Here is a 17,788-nt window from a genome sequence, read left to right on the forward strand (position 1 = left end):
GGATTTGTTCATAAAATCTTTTCCTATGCCAGTGTCTTCAAGAGTTCTACCAAACTTATCTTCCAGCAAGTTTAGTGTTTCTGTTTTAATATTTAGATCTTTAATCCACTTGGAGTTTAGTTTAGTGCATGGTGAAAGATAGGGGGCTAGTTTTAATCTTTGGCAAGTTGAAATGCAGTTTTTCCAACATCATTTATTAAAGAGGCTGTCTTTCCTCCAGTGAGGATGATTGGATCCTTTGTCAAAGATGAGGTAGATGAAATCAGGTGTGGTGGCTCATGCCTGTAATCCCAGCACTTGGGAGGCTGAGGCAGGAGTATCTCTGTGAGTTCGAGATCAGCCTGGGCTACACAGTGAGTTCTAGGTCAATCTCAACTACATAGTGAAACCTTGTCTCAAAAAAACAAAAAAAAAAACAAAAAAAAGATGAGGTAGCTGAGTATAGAGTTGTTTCTGCATCTTCTAATCTGTTCCACTGCTCCTCAGGTCTGTTTCTTTGCCAGTACCATGCTGTGTTTATCACAATGGCTTTGTAGTATAGTTTCAAGTTGGGATTGTGATACCCCCTGCCATGTCTCTGTTGCCTAGTATTGCTTTTGCTATTCTAGGTCTCTTCTGGTTCCAAATGAATTTTTGGACTGTTTTCTCTAGTTCTGTGAAATATGCTGTTGGGATTTCTTTTTGTTTGTTTGAGAGAGGGTCTCACTATGTAGTTGAGACTGACCTGGAACTCAACTCACTATGTAGCCCGGGCTGGTCTCAAACTCACAATCCTCCTGCCTCAGCCTCTTGAGTGCTGGGATTACAGGCATGCTCTACCACGCCAGGCTACTATTGGGATTTCAATAGGGATTGCATTGAATCTGTACGGCGGTTTTGGTAGTATGGCCATTTTCACTATATTGGTTCTTCCTACCCAGGAACAAGGGATCTCCTTCCATTTTCTTATATTCTGATCTCTTTTTTCAGAATGTTGTAGTTTTCAATGTAGAGGTCTTTTGTTTCCTTTGTTAGATTGATTCCTAGATATTTCATTTTTTGGATGCTATTGTGAAAGGGACTGTTTCCCTAATTTCCCTCTCATTAATCTGTTATTTGTGTACAAGAAGGTTATAGATTTTTGGTTGTTTTTTTTTTTTTTTTTTTTTTTTTTTTTTTTTTTTTTTTTTTTTTTTTTTTTTTTTTTGGTGCCAGGGATCACACTTGGGATCTTATGCTTGCAAGACAGGCAGCGGAACCACGGAGCCAAATCCCCAGCCCAGGTTACTGATTTTTGAGTGTGGGTGTGTGACCCCATGCCCTTTGAGATCTGCCTTTTGTGAGACAGTGAGGGAGTACAGAGACTGTGGCAGGGCAGATCTGGGTTCTGATGGAAATTATCACAGAAAACCGCAGTGAAATGCCACTTTAAGATGGGATTCTCCTAAGGCACAAGGACATCTGTGTGGTCAGGGTCACTCAAGATGGCTGTAGTAAGGGTTTTCACCCAGGCTTTCCACTTGCTACTGAATCAGCGGGCAGTATGGGGCCCACACAGAAACAGTGATTGTGTGAACCAGTAGCCTATGTTGTGTAACTTTTGGACAACTTGCCGGCTTTGTGTGTTATCACCGATCAGGGAGTGGAGCTGTGTGGTGTTGATTTCCATGCCACTCAGACAGTAAAGACAGGCCAGACAAAAACAAAACAAACAAACAGATAAAATATACCGAAGGCCTCACAGAAGCTAGACAAGTTTTCAAAACTGAGCCACATCTCTGGCATTTATTACCACTATGTTATAATTGATTTGAAATGTATTTGCATACGGCACAGGGTATGGATCTAGCTTTGTTATTCAAAAAGGACTGCCAGGGGCCAGGGATTTAGCTCAGCGGTTCGGTGGCCTGCTTTGCAAGCACAAGGACCCGAGTTCAATGCCAGTTATCCCAGAGTTGTTTATTAAATCAGTCCCTTGATGGATAAATCACAATGTATTATTCAAAAGTGAAAAATAATGAAGTTTGGATTTTCTTAAAGGTCAGGATAGGACAGCCATACAGTAGAACTTTAACCACTCTCCAAATACTTTTGAGAGCATTCTAGGTCAAAGGGTCTGTGGATGATACAAACATGGGCAAGATGTCCTTTCTCTCCAACATTGAATCCAGGCTGGGCGTGGTGCTGCACGCCTGTAATCCCAGCACTTGGAAGGCTGAGGCAGGAGGACCTCTGTGAGTTCCAGACCAGCCTGGGCTACATAAGTGAGTTCCAGGTCAGTTTCAACTACATAGTGAGTCCCTGTCTCAAAAAACCAAAAAAGCAAAACAAAACAAACAAACAAAAAACATTGAATGCAGAGGCTCCTTTCTTTTCTCTGTACTTCGCGAATTCTGTTAGTGGTGGTCCCTTCTGCCCATCCCATTACTTTTTCCCAGGCTACCTGGGAAATGGTGGCGCCATTGAGCTACATCAGCACCTCAGACCCAATACGGAGCACGGTACCTACTCCCTGTCCTTACTGCCTTCCCATCCACCTGTTATTCCTCCTCTATTTCCTTATTTCTTGCCCATCCAGGCTACTTAACAAAATCCCATAGACTTATAAATAACAGAGATTTCTCTTAGCTTTGGAGGCTGGGAAGTCCAGGGTCATGGTGCTGGCTCATTTGGTGTCTGTCCTCACAGACCACCTCTGGTCCACCTTTTGGTTCACAGGGGGCTGACACAGTAGAAGGGCTGGGCCATCTTTCTGGGGTCTCTCTCATAAGGGCACTAATCCCATTGACGGGGGCTGCACCCTGGTGACCTAATCACCTCCCAAAGATCCCACCTCTGAACACGACCTCATCCTTACAATACTTATCAATCTAAGAACTTCATGGAGACAAAAATGTTCAGTCTGTAACATCTTGTTTCTCCATCAGTCATCCAAGTGTCTACTTCAGTACAAGACTTGACCTACCCAACACCATTTAGTTCAATCCCCACCAGAACTATGGGCTGTGGATGGTCTTACACTGAAAGGAATACAGGGAACATAAGAAGTTTCGGTCTCTCCTAACCCACGTGGCTCAATGTTACGACTCCTTGCCTCGAGCAAGCGCTTTACACACAGTGCTTAAGCTTTTAAGCATAGAGCTTATGGCTCTGTGCGCCAGAAGTCAGAAAATCAGAAATCAAGTATCAGATCTGGGGAATTTACTTACTGCCTCTACTCCTGCTTTCATCTGTAAAGAGGAAATAAATCAGGACAGCACCAATTTCACAGGATTGCTGTGGAACTGAGGAGACAAGCTGAGCAGCCACCTCTACCTTACAAGCCCGTAGTGGGCTTACTTGGCCAGCACAGCCCATTCTGCTCATTAGCAGGATGGTGGTGCCCTCTGTGGGGCCTTGGAATCTTAGAACACTCAGTTCACAATCAGCCATGGTTTGCTGGTGACCAAATGATAGGAGGCTTTTCTGGGGCCGTGGTTTGCACGCCGCTTCTTCCTCAACGCCATGACTTTCTTCAAAGGGAAAGAAGAGGACTTGAGTTAGATCTTGACACAGAATCTGATGAACAAGGTCCACCATTTGCTATAGGGCTTTTTGCTTTGCCCAGGAACAGTTATCCTGCTGTAAAGGTTTTACATGTTTATTTTTATCATAATACTGGGAGGGAGGAACTTTTTCTTTTCTTTTCTTTTTCTTTTCTTTCCCCCAGTACCAGGTATTGAACTCAGGACCTTGAGCTTGCAAGGCAGGTGTGGCGCCACTGAGCTACATCCCCAGCCCCAGGGACTTGTTCTTGCTGAGGGAAGCTAGGCACAGAGAGGTTCAATAACTTGACCAGTTAAGTCTCAGCACTGAGCAGCAGCAAGGTTGAGTTCGAGCCCAGCCCCTAACCCTGCAGTAAGTGCGGGTCTCCTGAAGCACCCGCACTGGCACCAGGGCTCTGAGGTCCCGAAGGGGCGGCCCCAGAGGTGGTCGCTCCTGTCTCACTGGGTTTGGTTGCAGGACCTCAGGAGAGAAGGGACGGCGTCTCCACAGTCTGATGTCTTTATCTCACCGTGTGAGGCCCAGTTTCCTCACCCTAACAAATGACAAGAAACCTCGGCCTCCTCCACCAGACCGTCCTCAGACAAAATCCTTGTAGCCAGATGACACAGTCTCCTTCTTCCCTTCGTAGATTTAGAACTTGAAGGTTGGACAACTCATTCCCCAGCAACCGAAAACTGAGATGCAGTTTTGGAGCGGGGTCACTGCCCCTGAAGGTTTTGCTGGACTTGAAACAAGGGTGTGATGTAGGGGGCAATGGAGAGAGGACAGCAGCTCCGTGAGTCAGAGGCAGGGCAGGAATCATCAGCCTGAATGATTTAGGATGACATATGATCTTGTTCTTTTGTTTTTTGCTTTTTTTTTTTTTTTTTTTTTTTTTTTTTTTTTTTTTGCTACTGGGGATTGAACTCGGGTCCTCGCGCTTGCGAGGCAGGCCACCGACCGCTGAGCTAAAACCCCGGCCCATGCTTTTTGCTTTTGTAATGGTAAAGACAAGGAAGAATTCCTGCAGCCTGTGGGAGGTGAAACTATGTGGGTGTTTCTTTATAATTTATCATTTGACTGAGAGATTCTCTCTCCCTCTCGCTTGGTCTCTGTCTGTCTTGCTCTTTCCTGCTGATCAAGAGGACACCACCAAGCATATTAAGCTATTTGCTCAAGGCTGCAAAATTGCAGTCCTTACTTTGTATGGCATCCTCAGCCTGGCCGAGCCCCTGCAATAAGGGAATGAAAACAAGCAATGTCCCACAGACCCAGACATGGAATAAGGACATTGTAGTCCTTGGGTGATCAAATTTAGCTTTTTCTGCTGTTTGATTTCTCTTCTGCAGCACATTAAATTCAAGGCCAACTACTAAAAAGAAATGGTACTGTCCCGAGGACCAGGCTTTCGGTCCTCTAAACTCCAGGCCCTGGCCCCAGCCTGACCATGTAGTGAGTGGGTAGGGTGGGACTGTCCACTGCCAGGAGATCCCCGGGCTGGGTGCCACATGGTACCTCTCAAGTCACATTTACAGAGAGCCTGGAGGCATGAGAAATTGCTCAGCATATCTTTCTCCGGGAAAAGACTGGGCTGCAGAGACACATAGTACGGCTTTTTGCATCAAAAAGGGGGCTAGACATTAACCAATGTAATTCTGAGCTATAAGAAAATGGGTGAAAAATTTCTATTCCTTTGCCCTTAATGTATTTTCCAAGTTTTCCAAGTCCCTCCGTCCCTCCTTCGCTTGCCTTCTCTCATTTAATCTACCTATCCATCTGCCCATCCTTAGATTGATTCCCATGCAGTCTGTAGTTCTGGGGCACTGAATCTGTATAAATTCGTAACTGTAAAGTTAGGGGCTGAGGATTTAACTTAGTGGCTCCACCGCCTGTCTTATAAGCGCAAGGACCCGAATTCGATTCCCCATGCCCCTTCCCCAAAATACTTCATAACTGTAAGAGTTAAGAGCATCACACAAACAGACCCGCTTCCTTTGATCTTTCATTTGACCCTAGTTTTTGCTTTTTATTTATGCAAACCAAAATGAAGAAGTGTTTCATATTTAAAGTACTTTTTTTTCTAAGGGAAAGTACTCATTTTTCTACAGTTGTTTTCTTTTTTTGGGACACCATTTGTCAGTAAATTTCTTTCTTTTTTCTTTTTTCTTTTGGTACCGGAGATCAAACTCAGAACTTTGCGCTTGCCAAGCAGGCGGCAGAACCACTGAGCTAAATCCCCGGCTCTTGTCAGTAAATTTCTAATGGCCACATCACAATCTAGAATGCACATGTGATTCCACATCTCCTCCCAGTATTCAAGCCTCTAGACTGAGTATAAAATCAATTTCAAACACTGCTGTACATCTTCCTTTTGTCCACAAACCCGTATCAAGTCTTCTCGAAAAACGAAATCAATTTATTGAACAAGAAGACAAAAAGTAATTTTACTTTATCAGAAAAGTAACATCTCAAAACTCCTTGGTCAAGGAAAAGCAAAGGAAACCTTTTGGGAAGCTGTGTAACAGAAAAACACAGGACCGGCCACTGGGAGCCCCGGTCCAGCTCCTGACCTGGCCACTTACACCCGTGTGACCTTGGTCAGGCCACTGCACAAATTTGTGAAAAGCTCGCATTGCCCCAGACAAACAGGAACCACCAGAGATCAAGTTTGGTCCCTCTCCTCTGAGCCTTCCCAAGTTACTCACATTCACCTGCCGCCCTCATGTTCCCTCCCATGGTAACCAAGGAGCTGCACAGGTCAGGAACATTAACCCAAAGGCAAAACCAAAGTTCTTCCTCAGTCGAGGGTCCTTCCTCTCCTACCTGCCTTCCCAGCCAAATCTTTCCGTGATGCTGTCTGTAGGCACTGTCCTCTGCTACCTGGCTCTGGCTCCTTAGCCCGTCCCAAGAAATACACTGTACCTGCTCTTCCTAACAGCGCCCACAAACCCTTCAGATCTCTTCTGTGTCCCCACCTCCGTCTTTGCCACTGAGCACCCCTTCTCAAAATGCCAAAACAGAGAGACGGGTGCCTCCCCTGGGCTGGGGCTGCCCAGAGCCCACCCAGGTTTGAGCTGGCAACGGAAGCAGTGCAAACGGTTCCTAGAGATGTGTCCCTGGTCGGAGAAGCAGGTGGTCAGACCCTGATGTGGCTGTCTCTACTCCCCATCCTAAGTCACCAACTTAGATAAAAACTGAATTGCTTTCCCAAAGAGCGCCTGCATTGAGTATCATGTCGTGTAGTCCTTTAAAGTTTAACTTTCAAAGTTTGGTTATAAGTTATTTAGATAACATATCAAAACTTAATGACTGATTGCCAGGTGTGGCATCACGATGCCTGTCATCCCAGCACTCGGGAGGCTGAGGCAGGAGGATCGCTGTGAGTTCGAGACCAGCCTGGGCTACACAGTGAGTTCCAGGTCAGTCTCAACTACATAGTGAGACCCTGTCTCAAAAAACAAACAAGCGAACAAATTGATTACTGATTGATAATGATGTTCCTAACTATGTCATTTCCTTTTCAGTGAGGAGTAGAGGAAGGACAAACACCATGTCACTCTTGCTTCCTCCTCCAAGCTTAGAACAGCCGGGGGAGCTACCTCTGAACACGGCTGTACCGACGGGGCTGAATGCTTGCGCAAGCTCGTCTCAGATCCAGTGACAGGCGCGTAACCTTTTCCCCTTACTTTCAGGTGCTGCAGGCACATTCTTTTCCCACACGAACATTTTTACAGGAAACGAGAGGCATCATCTCAAACGTTCACTCACCGAATCCGTGGAGTTTTCTCCTAACCGTTGGGCAGATGTCTTGTCACGGGAGTCGCAGGACACCAGGGCCAGAAATCCTGGGATGGGGTCTGAGCCCGACCCTGAGGGAGAACACGCCTGAAATGGGTAAAATACATGTAACCCCGACCCCGAGTTGTCCAGCGGACACGATCGGCACTCTGCCTGTTCACCCTAAATACACAGCCTAAGCCTCCACAAGGGAGGTACACTGTCCCCCTGGGTTTTCCCGGGCTTTTCAGGCTGCTCAGATGGGGTGCACCGCACGCCTGTCTTTCCTGAGCTGCGTTTGTCTCTGTGAGCCTTGCTGCTGCAGACACTCCTGGGAAGGCTGCTCCAGCGTCGGAAGGGACGTGGGCTCTGGGCTGACAGGACACTCACGTCACCCAAAGGCTCACGCTCTCCCTCGCTCCTCCTGGCTGCCTTGTTTCCTGTGATCCAGTCTCCTGCCTCTCCTTCGGCCCAGAAGGGAGAAACCCCCTTCCCCGCGTCAGCGTGCACACACACATGGCGCTGCCTCCCCAGGAAGGTGCCCAGCCAGACCCTACCTTCCCGTTGCAGGGCAGACTCTGGCCTTTTCCTTCGAGACTCTGGAACAGCCGCGATGGGAGACAAGCTCTGAACACCTCGCTTGGATGCCGCCTCTCCTTTAAGGGTGAAGTTGGACTGGGGATTTAGCTCAGTGGTTCCGCTGCCTGCCTTGCAAGTGCTGCATCCTGAGTTCAATCCCCGGTACCAAAACAGATAAATAAAGCTGCTGGCAGTTTTGACGCAGTGTCTCCCCAGCTTGTAGCAGACAAACTTCCAGAATTACTGGGTCGTTGCGTGCTCACCCTGGAGCTTGACTGGGAGGAAGCGGGAGGCAGCCAGCAGAAGTCCACTCGTGCAAGGCTGAGGAAGTACCCTGAGCAGAGCTCACCTCAAGAGAGAAGTTAGCACGGGCCGTGGCAGGTGCGGCTAGAGGGAGGGAATTCTGAGTCCAGTGCCTCTGATACAACGCACCTGGGTCCAAGGGAGGACGGACGGAAACAGCAGTCGCAGCAGCAGATACAGTAACACCTGGGCAGGAAGAGCTGGCGTTTTCTCCGGGGGAGGTGGGCATGTGTTAGGCCCAGTTTATCAGCACCACATAAAGGTTACTTTTAGTGTTATACGAGCCTGCATCTTTGTGCCAGGGTGACAGAGAGAAAAATGAAAAGTTCCAGGAATGAGTAAAGGGAAGCTGAAAATGGGTGTGGATGGGGAAGTGGGGAACGGGCCTGCAAGCCCTTGTGTTAGTCAGGTTTCTCTAGAGGAGCAGCACCAACAGTGCGAATATGCTGTACCGGCTTTCTCAGGTGTCTCTGCCTCTGGTGAGGTGACCAGTGAATCACTGCTCCCCAGCCCCTGTAGAAACAGAGCGACTGGAGGCGCCACAAACAGCAACGGAGCCTGAAAGGGTGAAAAGGGGTCTTAGAGGTCAAAGCCACTGAAATTGGAGCAGAGGTCTCTGTCTGAGCGCTCCCCGCACCCCCAGCTGAGTGTCTTCACCAATAGCTCGGGATTTGAGCCCAGGAATCTGGAGAGCGTGACAGAGTAATGAGCTCGTGGGAGGGACATTCTGATCGCCTCACAGTCAGGTGGAATCCATCAAAGACTCCGGGGAGAATCTCACTGTTCCCAGGAGCAGCGGGTAGGAGAGAGGCCTGGGACAGCCAGGGAGTGACCCAGAATTAAAGTTGGTTTACTGGGCACAGACACGAAAGGCAGGGTCGCTCTACCCAGTAAACCTCCTGTCATCAAGGTGACAGACGAGGGAGTAGGAAGTTCACAGTAGGTTGTGGATAGGCAGGCACAGCATGTGTGAGGCCACTGCGACTGATTTCCTTCCTCCTTGGGGACTTACACGATGTTGCCTCTGCGAATTGTTATTTCCTCTCGGGAATCACCAGTAGGTTTGTGCACATGGGTGTGTTGGTTCAACTGTTCCCTGCCAGACCCTTCAGACAACGGGGAAGAGCGTCTGAAAGTCAGCTGCCATCATGTGCCACATCCACTTCCTTGTCACACGCAAGAGCCTAGCAACCCAGAGGGACCGGTTATGGCTGTGTCTAGGTGTCCCCCAAAGCCTCCTGCAGTCCTGCGTGGGGCTCTTTCAGAGGTGACCGGATCTAGAGTGTGTGATGCTGGGATTGACTCATGGTGCAGTTGTAGGATCAGGGACACTGGGATTAAGGGCGTGAGTGCTGCCCGCCCTAAGTAGGTAAAAGGGTAAGATATAAGGGACAGAAAGCTGTCATTGTCCCTTGCTTGCTCCTGCCTGCTTGCCTGTGGTGACTATTTCTCCTCTTTGATGCCCCCACCCCCGCCATACCACCCAGCCAACTATGAACTGAAATCCCCTGAACTGTAGCTAAAGAAACCCTTCCTCTTTTGACTTTGGGTATCAGGTACTTTGTCTCAGCAGTGAGAAAAGTAACTAAGTCCCGTCACACACAGCAATAGCTCCGTGTTGATTTCGACGTCTTTCACACTAATCTCTCCTCTTAACCACTTTAACTCTTGTGCTATGTTAGAAGGGCTGTGTTTCCGCCCTAGAAACAATCCCCAGTGTCTTGTTATATTTCTGTGGTTCTCAGAAAAGCAGGAATAGCAAGAAAACTAGAAAGAACTGTTTCATAATTTGAGTCTTTATGACAAAGCAATAGAATGTATAAATCACATTCATCTGCTACTAAGCATCAGAAATTAAGGGCAGAAATGTGTCATCTCCATCATATCCCAGAAGTTGTTGCTAACTAGTGGTACTGAGTTGGGTAGAGAACAGGTCAATATCTTAGGCAAAAAGAAATAGGAATGTTAACAAATCTTCATTACTTAATTTGGCCTATGTGTTAGTTACTTTTCTCTCCTTGCTGACACAGAATACCCGACACCCAGAGTTACAGGGGAAGGGGGTCGGTTGGCTCACAGTTCACAGAGGTTTCCGTCCACAACCGGCTGGCTCCGAGGCAGGGCGGGTGGTCCCCAGGCCTTGCAGCGGCCCTTTGTTCAGCTGTGCGAGTGGACACAGGGATCGTGCTTCACCCTTGTCCTTCCTGCTGAGCTGGGAGCCTCGGTGACGTCGTAACTGCGGAGCTGAATGAAGTTCAGGGCCAGGGAGGCTGTACCTGTGAACTGCTGAGCATCCATCTGCACGGGCAGCTTGGAACTGGCCATCACCCCAAGGGAAACTCTATCCATTCAACAACGCCCGCCTGCACGCGCTCTCTCTCTTTTTCCCATTAAGTGTGTTGGTACATTTTAGGTACACAGTACAGTCACATTCATCATTGGGATCTTGTACCTTTACATGAAATATCTTGGTTCTCATTTTTCCCCCTAACCCTGCCCTCCCTTCGCCCCCTCCACCCTTCCCTATTTACAAAGATTTGTTTGCATTTGTTTGCTTTTCTCATATTTTTAAATTTTCCCTTCTTACCTTTCCCACTTCTACTACTTTAGACCTTTTCTTCCTATTACACAATATCAATTATACATTTTGATCCTTACTGACACTTGTAGTTTTTTACACAAGAGAAGCTATTTGGTATTTACACACGTATCCTATTAATTTCACTTAAGAGTATGGCCTCAGTGTGCATCCACTTAGCTATAAATATCTCTAGTTTCTCCTTTTTTATGGCCAAGTGGTATTCCATTTTAGAAAACAACCATATCTTCTTTATCCAGTCTCCAGTTGATGGGCAGTTGGACTGTTTCCAAGTTTTAGCTATTACAAACTGTGCCTCTATAAACATGGGTGTGCATATATCACTGTGGTAGATGCTTTTAATTCTTTTGAGGAGATACCCAGCAGAGGAACAGCTCAGTCAAATGGGACTTGTAATCCTAGTTGTTTGAGGTATCTGTATATTGATTTCCACAGTGTTTGCACCAGTCTGCACTCCCACCAACAATGGAGAAGGGTTCCTATCTCCCCACAACCCATCCAGCATTGTTATTGGTTGATTTCTTGATAGCAGCCACTCTTTCTGGGGTGACGTGGGATGTCAGTATTGTTTTCATCTGCATCTCTCGAATGACCAGTGATGTCGAACATTTTTTCATATGTTTATTTGCTGCTTTTACTTCTGTTTCTGAGAAATGTCTGTTCATTTCAGATGCCCACTTTTGAATTGGGTCTTTATATCTGGGGGGGTCTGATTTTTTTGTGTTCTGTATATATTCTAGACAGTAGACCTTTGTCTGAGGAACAGTTGGTAAATTTTTTTTCCCACATTGTAGGTTGTCTCTTAGCTCTGCTTGTGATTTCTCTGGCAGTGCAGAAGCCTTTTAAAAAGATGAGCTCCCTGGGCCAGAGATTTAGCTTAGTGGTTCCACCGCCTGCCTCGCAAGCACAAGGACCTGAGTTCTAAAAAAAAAAAAAAAAAAAAAAAAAAAAAAAAAAAAAAAAAAGATGAGAGCCCAGTTGTTGATTCTTTGTGCTAGTTCCTGGGCTACTGAGGATTTGTTCATAAAGTCGTTTCCTATGCCAGTGTCTTCAAGAGTTCTACCAAACTTATCTTGCAGCAAGTTCAGTGTTTCTGTTTTAATATTTAGATCTTTAATCCACTTGGATTTTAGTTTAGTGCATGGTGAAAGATTGGGGTCTAGTTTTAATCTTTGGCAGGTTGAGATCCAGTTTTTCCAACACCATTTATTAAAGAGGCTGTCTTTCCTCCAGAGAGGGTGTTTGACTCCTTTGTCACAGATGAGGTAGCTGAGTATAGAATTGTTTCTGCGTCTTCTAATCTGTTCCACTGCTCCTCAGGTCTGTTTCTTTGCCAGTACCATGCTGTGTTTATCACAGTGGCTTTGTAGTATAGTTTCAGGTTGGGATTGTGATACCCCTGCCATGTCTCTGTTGCCTAGAATTGCTTTTGCTATTCTAGGTCTCTTCTGATTCCAAATGAGTTTTTGGATTGTTTTCTCTAGTTCTGTGAAATATGCTGTTGGGATTTCAATAGGGATTGCATTGCATCTGTATAGCAGTTTTGGAAGTATGGCCATTTTCACAATATTGGTTCTTCCTACCCAGGAACAAGGGATATCTTTCCATTTTCTTATATCCTCTTTGATCTTTTTTTCCCAGAGTGCTGTAGTTTTCAATGTAGAGGTCTTTTGTTTCCTTTGTTAGATTGATTCCTAGATATTTCTTTTTTGGGGGATGCTATTGTGAAAGGGATTGTTTCCCTAACTTCTCTCTCAGTTAGTCTATTATTTGTGTACGGGGAGGCTAATGATTTCTGGGTGTTGACTTTGTATCCAGCTACTCTACTGAATCTATCAATCAAGTCTAGAAGTCTTTTGGCAGAGTTTTTTGGGTCTTTTATGTAGAGTACCATATCATCAGCAAATAATGACAGTTTAATTTCTTCCTCTCTTATCTTTATTGCTTTTATTTCTTCCTCTTGTCTAAATTGCTGTGGCTAATCTTTCTAACACTATATTGGACAGGAGTGGTGATAGTGGACATCCTACTCTTGTTCCTGATTTTAGTGTGAAGGTTTTCAGTTTTTGACCACTGAGTGTGATGTTGGCTGTTGGTTTTTCATAGATGGCCTTTATCAAGTTGAGATCTATTTTACACCCTTTTTTTCCTCTAGCCCCTGGCATCACGGTTTAGATCTAGATAGTCCCCCAAAACCTCATGTGCTGTGAGGCTGGGGCTTTTGGGAAGTGATTGAAAAACAGTTAATCTTGTACAAACTGAGGAGGAAGTTAGGAGAGGAAGGAAGTTAGGGGAGTTTTTATTGGAAATAAGAAGACTTGATGTCTCCAGCAGAGTAATACAAAAAGTAGAATTTCCATATAGCCCCTCAGCCCAGAACTTTTTATGGAAAAGTGGCACAAGGGAAACTGCTGGGATGTTTAGCAGCCACCTATCACTGGTGGCTCTGTGAATTTAAAATGGCCAATTGGAACCCAGGCTCTCTAACCCAGTTACTCAGCATGTGAGTTTTAAAGGAACCTGGGATTAAAAAAAAAAAAGGTGGTTATTTTGCATATTAAATTGCTCAAAACTCAGGAGCTTAGTAGGGAGTGGCTTCGACTCCCTTTAAGCGGAGAGGGGGCTGCTTCTACATTGCAGGAAGTTCATTCTTGGTTCAAAGTCCTAGTTCTCTGCCTATTCTTATTTTAATTCTTAGCAATATGGCCAATCACCCAAGTCTATCTCAGGCTCTTTTCCTAGCCAGCTGTCTTACTCATAGGCTATTTTCTGTAGCTACGCTAATCAGTGGATTTAATCCTCTGATGAGTTTATAGCTAAGTGTGATGGTGGAGGTGGGGCTTGGTTGAGGAAGTCCGAGGGTGCGGCCCGAAAGACTACTTCTTCCCCCTCCATGCCTCCTCCCTTCTTAGTCTCTGCTTCCTGCTCACGGTGCACAATGCAGCTGCCCTCCACCCCTGTCCCATCCCTCTGCCATGATTCCCTGTCCTGGAGCCAGCTGAATATGGACTGAGACCTCTACAAACTGTGAGCCACTGTAATCCTCTCTTCTGTAAGTTGTGGGTGTCAGGTATTTTCTCCCAGTGGTGGAGAAAGTGACTAAGGCACCTGGGAATCACCATCCTATTTTGTTCCCCGCTCTATGAATTTCATTATGCTAAATACTTTTTAGAGCTGGAATCACACAATATTTTACTTTGTGATGGTTTTATCATTTCGGATGATGTCAAGATTCATCCATATTGTAGAATGTGTCAGAATTTCCTTCCTTTTTAAAATTCAACAATATTCCAGTGTGGGTATAGCCACATTTATCCATTCTTCTATTAATGACTTATAATTCTGTGTGTCTGTGTGTAGTGCGGGGGACTGAACCCAGGCTTTGTGCCGGCGAGGCAAGGTCCATCCTGTGGAGCTACATCTTTGGTCCTAACAATTCTTTCTTTTTTTTTTTTTAATGGCTTTTGCCTTCTTTTGGGGTGGGGCTACCAGGGATGGAACTTGGGTCCTTGCACTTGTGAGGCAGTCGGCAGAACCACTGAGCTAAATCCCTGGCCCTTTAATGGCTTTTTAATAACTGGGAATCTGTGGCACATGCCTATAATCCCAAGTATTTAAAAGGCTGCAGCAGGAGGATCACAAGTTTGAGCTTAGCCCAGGCAACTTCATGAGAAATGATGGTCAGAATAGAATAATGAAAAGGCCCAGGGATATCATTTCACAGTCTCTGGGTTCAATCCAGTACCATAAAAACAAAAATATTTAATGAAGTAGAATTACCATACAGTAAACTGCACATATTTAAAATATACTATTCCTGTGTGTGTGTGCCTGTGTGCATGTATCTCTCTTTGTATAAATATCCATAAAAGCATTACAATGATAGGAAAATATCACTTTATAATAAGGTGTTAAAAAAATCAAAAAGTGCAGAAAGTTCACAGAAGTGCAGTAGCAGGGCACAGACTTTCTGTTACACATTAGAGAGCAAGTGTTCATGGTTGGCACGGTGATTACATTCCATACCAAGTGTTTTAGAGGACGTAAGAAGGGAAGTTAGCTATGAGGCGTTGAAAGCTTATAGTTTAGTCCCAAGACTGGTCCAAGCCCAAAGTGGCCCTAGGGGTGTCTCACCCTGAAGAGATTGATTCTCGCAGGGAGTATTTCTTTTCTTTTTTTTTTTTCTGTTGTTGTTTTCTGTTTCCTTTTTGGTACCAGAGCTCGATCTCGGGACCTTGTGCTTACAAGGCAGGTGGTGGCACCACTGAGCTAAATCACCGGCCTGGGAGTATTTCTAAAGAGTTTAATAAGCAGGTTGAATGTACCCTAAATGGACAACTGGAAATTGAGGCTGGGAACAATCCTGGATAGCATCTGGTTCTCTATTTATTTCCACTGCCAAGGTAGAAGGAATCGTCAAGGTTTTCGGAACAAATGTCAAGGCCTTGTCCCGGCCATGTGACTGATTAGGCAGTGGATGGGCTGTCACTAAGGAGTTGGTCACCAATCTGTTAGAAACTTCTCACTGCCTGTGAACAGAAGGTGCTCGATTTCCAGACACATTTAATTCACTTGAGTCAAAGCAAAACTACGAGTTTAGGAAATGCTGGTCCAGGGATCTTCAACCACCCAAGGAAACATTGTCAATACTAAAGGCGAGAGAGGGAGCCAGGTAATAAGCCCAAGCGTGCAGAGAAGCACAAAGTAAACATACTGAGTGGCCAAAAGGCTTTGTGTGCATGTCAGCGAGAGGATCTGTTCCTCCTCAGAGGTCTGGAAGATAATGGTCCCACCTTACCATATTCAGTGGCAGCTCGGAGAAGACATGGGGTCATCAGGAAAAGATAGGATTCTGGCTGTCATTTCCTTGAGATGCATGGATGGCTCTTAGGAGAAGCCTGGTCCAACCATGTAGGAAAGGGTTCTTCCAGGTCCGAAGATCCCCTGGTCCAGTGCCCTAGACAGCCCTACCGATGGCAACTCATTCCCAGTCCAAGATGGAGCATTTCACATGCTTTTAAACCATTACATCATGCTGAACCTGTGTTCCTTTTCCTCCCTTGATTTCCTTTCATGGCCCTTTTGTGCGTACCTTGTACAGTAGAAGGAAATCATGACTCACCGAATGAGCAGAGCATTCTGTATTCTTCACAGGTTCAGATTAACTCCGAGACTGGTTTTGGAACACAGTATGGGCTTTCCCTGAAATGTGAGAAGTGAGGTAGCACCCACCCCTTGATAACCTTTCTCCTGTAAGGTGAAAGGCCGACTCTGTCAGAGACATCAGTATATAGTGATAGCCTCCTTGCTGGTTTCCTGGATTTAGGTGCAGCTCTTGAGATGGAAGGTGACTTATCCAGACTGGCTGGGTGGAGGGTGTCATTGTGAGGTCTTCCCTGTGGCCTATACCTCTGCGCCTTCTGAAGTTCCCCCCAGTTACATCAGATCTTTCTGTTTGTTTTTGTTTTCTTTCTTTTAATAAAATAGTCTGATTCTGAAAGAAATTTAGGAGTATTTTCTGCTGCCTGGAGAACCCCCAGCCTTTGAGTAGCAACTGTAGTTAAGATCATACTAAGACAAATCACTCAGTAAATGGGGAGGGGAATTCCTGCTAAACTGAATTGTTTTGATGTCCTACAGGTTAAATAGAAAACTCTTATAGTAAAAAAACTCAATGTGAAACAGGAAGAAAAGGTGCAAAGGGGAAGGGGAAATGGGAGGGGAAAAGAAGGATTGGAATGGAATTAACATGAGAAAAAGGAAAAATGGAAACAGAGTCTTTGTAGATCGGGAGGGTGGAGGGGTTGAAGGGAGGGCGGGGAATGGGGAAGAAATAAGAACCAAGATGGATCATGTAAAAGTACAAATTTCCAATGACGAATGTCATTACATTATATGCTTTAAAGGTACCAATAAAATTAATTAATTAAACAAAACAAAACAAAAACTGGGGTGAAATTTTTTGGAGAGCTCCGTCTTGGAAAGTAGATGGCTGGATGGTATTAAGAAAGTCACTAATTTGTTAGAAACTTCCTACAGCCTTTGAATAGGAGCCATACAATTGTTTAAAAGAGGGGGAGGAAAACAAGATGGGCAGCCTCCTCTGCAGTATTCTACTCTCTAACACCCACTGATAATAGAGCGCCAAACTCTTCAACCCTCACACCAGTGACATTTCGGGCTGAATAATTCTTTTTTGAGGGGGAGGTTCTGTCGCGCACACTGTAGGGTGCTTACCAGTGTCCTTAGCCTCCATCCACCAGATGCCAGTAGTTACCCCATCCAGTCCAGAATTGTGACCGAAGATGTCTTTGGACAATGTGGAATGTTACCCCTCGTTGAGACGCGCTGCTCTGGCAGAAGGTAGCTCTGTTTGATTTTGCTGGTTGTTATTAATTTAGGACACAAACTCAGTAAAGATGCATGTCACCTTGCAGACTTTCTTTGGTAGACACGTAAACAATTTGTTCCCAGCAGAAGAGCTATCCCCCAAAGTAACGCTTTCATATCATTCCACACGCAGTGATGGCAAACCTTTTAGAGACGAGTGCCCAAAGTGCAACCCCAAACCCAACAGCTTCTGTCTTAAAAGCAAAACACAATAACACGAGATTTTTTTTTTTTTTCTTTTGCGGTACTGGGGAGCGAACTGAGGACCTTGTGCTTGCAAGGGTGCCACTGAGCTAAATCCCTGACTAAAATAACAGAGATTTTAATGGCTTTCTATTGAAAGGTCAAAGTTCGCATTTTGTGTGTTTTGCATGATTAACGTGATCTTTGCGGCTGTGTGGATGCTGCCAATTTGTCAGACCTCAGCTGGGTGACTTGGCTCATGCGGTGAGAGCGAGGGCTCATGTGTGCTGTAAGTTCGCTACCACTGCTGCAGGGCATTAACAGGTTTTGTAGCTAGCTTGGGAACTTTGACCTTCCTTTATAGATGTCTACTCTGAACCAGCCTTACCACCATAGTGCTGCTTTTCTTAATTAGTAAATAGGCTGAAGTTTTCACTTGTTCAGTGTGTATTT

General features: G+C 45.5%; 1 long non-coding RNA gene across 2 annotated transcripts; it reads right to left on the reverse strand.

Moving 5' to 3' along the window:
• Window positions 1-4,248: 4,248 nt before the first annotated feature.
• On the reverse strand, window positions 4,249-9,457 carry LOC104874223. 2 transcript variants are annotated; one of them, XR_783693.1, is made up of 3 exons: window positions 7,839-9,457; window positions 7,273-7,373; window positions 4,249-4,331 (listed from the first exon to the last, which is right to left on the reverse strand). It is a non-coding gene; the product is annotated as an uncharacterized LOC104874223 (long non-coding RNA). The 2 variants fall into 2 exon arrangements; XR_783694.1 differs by having other exon boundaries at window positions 7,273-7,389.
• Between the last annotated feature and the right edge of the window lie 8,331 nt (window positions 9,458-17,788).

Source organism: Fukomys damarensis, unplaced genomic scaffold, assembly GCF_012274545.1.
Source record: "Fukomys damarensis isolate Sample0158 unplaced genomic scaffold, DMR_v1.0_HiC HiC_scaffold_25, whole genome shotgun sequence".
Lineage (NCBI taxonomy): Eukaryota > Metazoa > Chordata > Mammalia > Rodentia > Bathyergidae > Fukomys > Fukomys damarensis.